The sequence below is a fragment of the Salvelinus sp. IW2-2015 genome, linkage group LG14 (genome assembly GCF_002910315.2).
Source record: "Salvelinus sp. IW2-2015 linkage group LG14, ASM291031v2, whole genome shotgun sequence".
Taxonomy (NCBI): domain Eukaryota; kingdom Metazoa; phylum Chordata; class Actinopteri; order Salmoniformes; family Salmonidae; genus Salvelinus; species Salvelinus sp. IW2-2015.
Window position 1 is genome coordinate 9,955,365 of NC_036854.1, and position 7,512 is coordinate 9,962,876.

Consider the following 7,512-nt stretch of genomic DNA (forward strand, 5'->3'; position numbering starts at 1 on the left):
CAGCATTTTAGCCACATACTGTTATACTAGCTGTCTAGTTTGTGTTTTATGAACGTACAATAAGCATAAAAAACATTTATGTAAGGAATTGGAAACTCGTTCTCATTTTGAGAAATAAGGTAGGCCACARAATTTCAACATCTGAACAAAGTGGACAGGCTAGCATGCTGTTCAAACAGTTGGATGGACAGAAGGGTGTGTTCATAACAATTATGCTGTTCTACCTTGTTAGGTAGCGAATAGAATAAAAATTACTGAATAAATTAACATGCACAATGTAATCATGAACGTCAGCGTGTGTCAATGATGTATGTTGAAAAATGTTATGTAAATAAAAGCACTGTGTGTGTGTAACCAGTTGTTAAAGTGTTCGATGGGGTTGAGGTCAGGGCTCTGTGCAGAACAGTCAAGTTCTTCCACAACGATCTTAACAAACCATTTCTGTATGGACCTCGCATTGTGCACCGGGCATTGTCATTTTGAAACAGGAAAGGGCCTTCCCCAAACTGTTGCCACAAAGTTGGAATCACAGAATCGTCTAGAATATAATTTTATGCAGTAGAGTTAAGATTTCCCTTCACCGGAACTAAGGGCCCTAGCCTGAACCACAAAAAACAGCCCAAGACCATTATTCCTCCTCCACCAACATTTGCAGTGTGCACTATGCATTCGGGCAGGTAGCGTTCTCCTGGCATCTGCCAAACCCAGATTCTTCCGTCGGACTGCTAGATGGTGATTCATCACTCCAGAGAACGCATTTCCACTGCTCCAGAGTCCAATGGCGGCAAGCTTTACACCACTCCCGCCAACACTTGGAATCGTGCATGGTGATCCTAGGATTGGGTGCGGCTGCTCGGCCATGAATAACCATTTCATGAAGCTCCTGACGAGCAGTTCTTGTGCTGACGTTGCTTCCAGAGGCAGTTTGGTGGACAACCGAGGACAGGCGATTTTTTTACGAGTACATGCTTCAGCACTCGGCAGTCCCGTTCTGTGAGCTTGTGTGGCATACCAGTTTGTGGCTGAGCTGTTGTTGCTCCTAGAAGTTTCCATTTCACAATAACAGCACTTACAGTTGACCAGGGCAGCTCTAGCAAGTCAGACATTTGACGAACTGAGTTGTTGGAAAGGTGGCATCCTGTGGTGGTGCCACGTTGAAAGTCACTGAGCTCTTTAGTAAGGCCTTTCTACTGCCAATGTTTGTCTATGAAGATTGCATGGCTGCGTTCTCGATTTTATACATCTGTCGGCAACGGTTGTGGCTGAAATAGCCGAATCCACTAATTTGTGTATATATAGTGTAGTTGAAAGTACAAGATTTTTTTTTTTTACAGTGTATCGGATTTATATTGGATTAAGAGGGTATTTTGTTTACTAATACAGAATGGCATATCAACAGACCTTCAGTTTTAGGAATTTTCAATGTGTTCCAGGCTATTTTGGGGGAATTAGATGTTTCCCTCCTAAGTGAGACAGGGGCTATCAMATTTTTTATATTTTTTATTGACATACGTAGATGATCTGGTACTGCTTGATTCTATGAGGCCTGCAAGAACCTGTTCCGAGCGGCTCTAGCCATTATCTGACACTCCCAGGCCATGATTCTGCAGGCCGACTCACAGACCAATGTGTTCGAGCGCTTGAAACCGATCACACTTACACCTTTCACACAGAACTGCCATATGTTCATGCAGGTGAGACGGAGTAGGAAAAGGTTATCCCCAGACACTGCTCATGTGCCAGCAGCATACCACCCTGCATCCCACTGCTGGCTTGCTTCTGGAGCTAACCAGGGTTGGTCTCTGGATGGGGGACCAGGTGGTGTTGGAGGACCAGTAGGAGGCACTCTTTCCTCACGTCTAAAATCTATCCCAATGCCCCAGGGCAGTGATTGGGGACACTTCCCTGTGTAGGGTACCGTCTTTCAGATGGGACATTAAACGGGTGTCCTGACTCTCTGAGGTCATTAAAGATCCCATGGCACTTATTGTAAGAGTAGGGGTGTTAACCCTGGTGTCCTGGATAAATTCACAATCTGGCCTTCATACCATCACGGTCACCTAATCATCCCCAGCTTACAATTGGCTCATTCATCCCCTGTAACTCTTCCCCAGGTCGGTGCTGTAAATGAGAATGTGTTCTCAGTCAACTTACCTGGGAAAAAATGAAACACACAAACAGTTAATTGGCTGTGTTCATTGTTGTTACTCTCTTTCTCCTGTTTCTTTTAGTTACAGAAAATCTTGATGGAACCACAAAGTCCATGACAACCATCACTAAGCTACGAGACATGTGCCTAAAGCGCATCCAGGCTGAGTAGTCCAAACTCTGGCCCTAACTACCTCCCCATCTCTGATGAGCTCCCCAGAGACCCTGCAGTTACAGTACTTTATAAGAACAAGTCCAGGAACAGATTTGTTGTTTTGATGCTCCTGATTAAGGTCTGGGATTTGTAAGAGAGACGGACTACTGTCAATTTTAAGGTCAGAAAGTAATTTCAAAATTCAAAATTGTCCTAAATGGGTATCTGCTAGCATGTTAGTAGATATTCATAGAGTTCCAGTCATTGCGCTAACACTAGTTAGCATTGGCTCGCGAACCTACCTCTAACTTCCTTCATACTGGGCACAGAGACATAAAAATGGTATCCACAAGTATCTCTTTAATATAAACACTATCTGAAAGACACTTTTTCTATCAGCATGTAGTCATAAAAATCCCCCAAATGGGCATTGGCAAATGTATTAACCCCATAGTGAATTTTACCATTTGACACCTCTATAGCCAAAGGAAACACTATTTGATGGCCCATTTATCCATCTGTATGGGTTTCACTTTGTAGATCAACATGAAAATCACCCAAAATGGTCTCGGAGACATTTATCAACCATAGAAAACAGTTGAATGATATCCACCATTTGATTCAGAGGGGTTGGATTAAATGCGGGAGACACGTTTCAGTTGAATGTATTCAGTTGTTTTATTGACTAGGTATCCCCCTTTCCCTTTCCCATTTAAGAGTGTATAGACATCTGTAGCCAACAGAAACACTATCTGATAGGTCCTTTATCCATCAGTATTGGTTTCACATTATAGATAAACATGAAAATCACCCCAAAAAGTTTTGGACACATTTATCAACCCTATAGTGAGCTGTTTAATGACATTTCACAATTTGATAGTGTATAGACCTAGAGTGCCTTCAGAAAGTATTCACACACTTTTTCCACATTCTGTTGTGTTACAGCCTGAATTTAAAATTGATTAAATTGAGATTTTGTCAATGATCTACACCCAATACCCCATAATGTAAAACTGGAATTTTGTTTCTAGAGATTTTTCGAAGTTAATATAAAATTCAAAGCTGAGAGTCAAGTATTCAAACCATTTGTTATGGCAAGCCTAAATAATTTCAGGAGTAAAAAGGTGCTTAACAAATCACATAATAAGTTGCATGGACTCATTCTGTGTTAAATAATAGTGGTTAACATGATTTTTGAATGACTACCCCATCTCTCTACCCCACACATACAATTAAGGTCCCTCAATCGAGTAGTGAATTTCAAGTACAGATTCAACCACAAAGAATAGGGAGGTTTTTCAATCAATGCCTGTCAAAGAAGGGCACCAATTGGTAGATGTGTAAAAAGAAAAAAAGCAGATACTGAATATCCATTTGAGCATGAGAAAGTTATTAATTAGGCTTTAGATGTTGTATCAATACACCCAGTCACTACAAATATACAGGAATCCTTTCTTACTCAGTTGCCGGAGAGAAAGGAAACTGCTCAGGTATTTCAATGAGTCCTAAGGGGATTTTATAACAGTTGCAGAGTTGGTTGTGATATGAGAAAACTGAAGATGGATCAACAACATTGTGCCAATACACTATCAAACGGTACACTATCAAACGGTACACTATCAAATGGTACACTATCAAACGGTACAGAATAAAAATATTCCAAAACATGCATCCTGTTTGCAACAATGCACTTAAGTAATACTGCAAAAAATGTGGCAAAGAAATTTACTTTTTGTCCTGAATACAAAGCGTTATGGTCGGGGCAAATCCAACACATCACTGAATACCACTCTTCCTATTTTCAAGCATGGTGGTGGCCGCATCAAGACGACATTAAATGTTCCTGAGTGGCCAACAGTAGTTACAGTTTTGACTTAAATCTGCTTGAAAATCTATGGCAAGACTTGAAAATGGCTTCCTAGTAACGATCGACAACCAACTTGACAAAGTTAGAAGAATTTTAAGAAGAATAACATGTTTTGTCTCAGGGTTGTGAATACTTATCAAATCAAGATATGTGTTTCATTTTTAATATTTTTTAAAATAAATGTTAGAATTTTTCTTCTACTTTGAAATTACAGAGCATTTTGTGTAGATAATTGACCAAAAAATGACCATTATATCCATTTTAATCCCACTTTGTAACACAATAAAATGTGGAAAAAGTCAAGGGGTGTAAATACTTTCTGAAGGCACTGTATGTAGCCAATAGCAAGACTATCTGACAGCCAGTTTTTCAAACAGCATGTGTTTCCCTTCAGATATAAACATTTAAATCACCCAATATGGTCTTTGACACATTTATCAACCCTATAGTTAGCTGTTTAATTATATTTCACTATTTCATAGTGTTACACGGAGTGGAAAAGGGAAACCCAAGGGCAGACTCAGATGAGGAGAGTGGGATGAAGTAACCAAGGTATTTATTGAAACACGGGGAAGATGGAGTGCAGGACAGGGGAAGCTCGGGTGGGTTGCAGGAAACCAGGTGCGGAGGCTGATGCTGGAGCGAGAGGGGTTGGGACAGGGTAAGCAGGTCCGGAGGGGAATCCAAGGGAGTAGTAGAGTGGGGAATCCAGGACAGAGRAGCAGGATGACGAGACGTGGAACTGGAGACAGGGACCAGAGTCAGAGCGGGCGGAACTGTAGCGGAGAGGAAAACAGCGTCAGGCAAGGAAAACAGGCACAACAGGATCTAACAGGATCTAATAGTAACAAACGGCTAGAAAGACTGACTGAGCAGAGATTCCGATCTGACAGTGTGGATGTGGCAGGACTGAGTATTTGTAGAGGTCTTGATTATGGAACAGATTGCAGCTGGTGGGGATATGCTCTGACTCCAGCACACCTGTCTCCGCCCACACAATCACACACACACACACAGAGGGAGAGAGTACTGGGGGAGTGGCGGCAGGTCAAGGAGACACAGGATGAGCAGTAGAGGGCGTTGTGGGGGGGCAGATGTGACACATGGTGTTTTGACACCCCTAAAGCTAACATAAACACTATCTGATAGGCTCTTAACCATCAGTATGGGTTTCACAGTGTAGATAAACAGGAAAATCAACCCAAACAGTCTTTGCCACATTGGATTTGGGTTTTTCATTGGATTTTGCTCTCATTTTGTCTATTACAACCCTGTTGTTTAGTTATGTATGAGAATCTCTCGAGGTATAAATTGGTACTGCTCCATTCGAAGTTACAGCACTTTTATAGCTGATAAATCTGTGATTTATAGTCTTGTTTAGTAATCTCAAATTAGATCATGCAAAATGTATAGAAGATGTGCGATTACCATTTTATTATACATTTTGAACTGGATGATCATAAAGTCATAATAACATCATAAAACAAAATACTGTATTGATGTAAAATAATTTCTCATAAATAGTTTGACCGTTTATCAATATGAATCAAGAAAGACGGATGGTTTATCAATAGAATCAATACATCTTTTTAATCAAGCTATTCACTAATAATGCCTATCCCGGCTCAGGATATGACCCAGATGCAGATGTAGGGGGCGGATAGTTTGATTCTCAGAATATTTTTTTATGACAAAGGGGCAGGCAAAGGGCAGGTCGAGGGCAGGCAGAGGTTTGTAATCCAGGTCAGAGTCAATCAGGGACAGGACGGCAGGCAGGCTCAGGGTCAAGACAGGCAGAAAAGTCAGAACCCGGGAAGAATAGAAAACAGGAACTTGAGAACAGGAGAAACGGGAAACACGCTGGTAAGACCTGACAAAACAAGACGAACTGGCAACAGACAAACAGAAAACGCAGCTATAACTACACAGGGGATAATGGAGAAAAATAGGAGACACCTGGTGGGGGGTGGAGACAAGCACAAGACATGTGAAACAGATCAGGATGTGACAAATGGCAGTGATACAAAAAAGTTATTGATGCAAAATAACATGTCATTTCATTAAAATAGGGAAATTGTTTCTCAGTAAGCCTTTGAAATACAAAGAAAAAGACAATGTTCAATGTTGTTCAATGTATTTTTAATCAAGCAATAATGTCTTTTCAACTTTGATAGAAAGAACAGGGAAAAAGCAAAAGTGTCAAATTGACTGAAGCATGTAGCGCAAATAAGGATGTTTGGTCATGAGAGCGACCAGTAGATTGAGCGAGCTGATTTCAGATCTCCAGCAGGCACCAATGAAATCAATATTTGGACAGATTCTATCCTGTTTTGGATTGACTTCAGTTAGATTTTTATTTTTGTTCATTGTTTGTTTTTGGCCAGTCCTTTTCCCCTATTTCTCCAGAATTATTATTCACTACTTCCACTAGCCTATTCCATTATGTTTATGAATAAAACCAGAAAGGTTGAACCCATCCTTTTAATTTTTTTAGGCGGTTTTAGGCGGTAGATCAGCTTTAATATTGCAGATATCTGCATCATTGCCAATCCCTCACATATACCATTTATATATATATATATATACTGGTAATATATATATATATATAGATATATATAGATATATATATATATATAGATATATATATACTGTATATATGTTATTTTAAATATATTTTCCTTTATTATTTTCCCTTAACCCTACCACCCCTCCCCTAATTGGAGTAAACTAATGGACAACACTTCAAATCAAATCAAATATTTTTGGTCACATACACATGGTTAGCAGATGTTAATGCGAGTGTAGCGAAATTCTTGTGCTTCTAGTTCCGACTGTGCAGTAATATCTAACAAGTAATCTAACAATTTCACAACAACTACCTTATACACACACAAGTGTAAAGGAATTAATAAGAATATATACATATAAATATATGGATGAGCGATGGCCGAGCGACATAGGCAAGATGCAGTAGATGGTACAGAGTACAGTATATACATATGAGATGAGTAATGTAGGGTATGTAAACATTATATAAAGTGGCATTGTTTAATTAAAGTGACTAGTGATACATTTATTACATCCAATTTTTTATTATTTAAGTGATTTGAGTCAGTATGTTGGCAGCAGCCACTCAATGTTAGTGGTGGTTTAACAGTCTGATGGCCTTGCGATAGAAGTCGTTTTTCAGTCTCTCGGTCCCAGCTTTGATGCACCTGTACTGACCTCGCCTTCTGGATGGTAGCGGGGTGAACAGGCAGTGGCTCAGGTGGTTGTTGTCCTTGATGATCTTTTTGGCCTTCCTGTGACATCGGGTGGTGTAGGTGTCCTGGAGGGCAGGTAG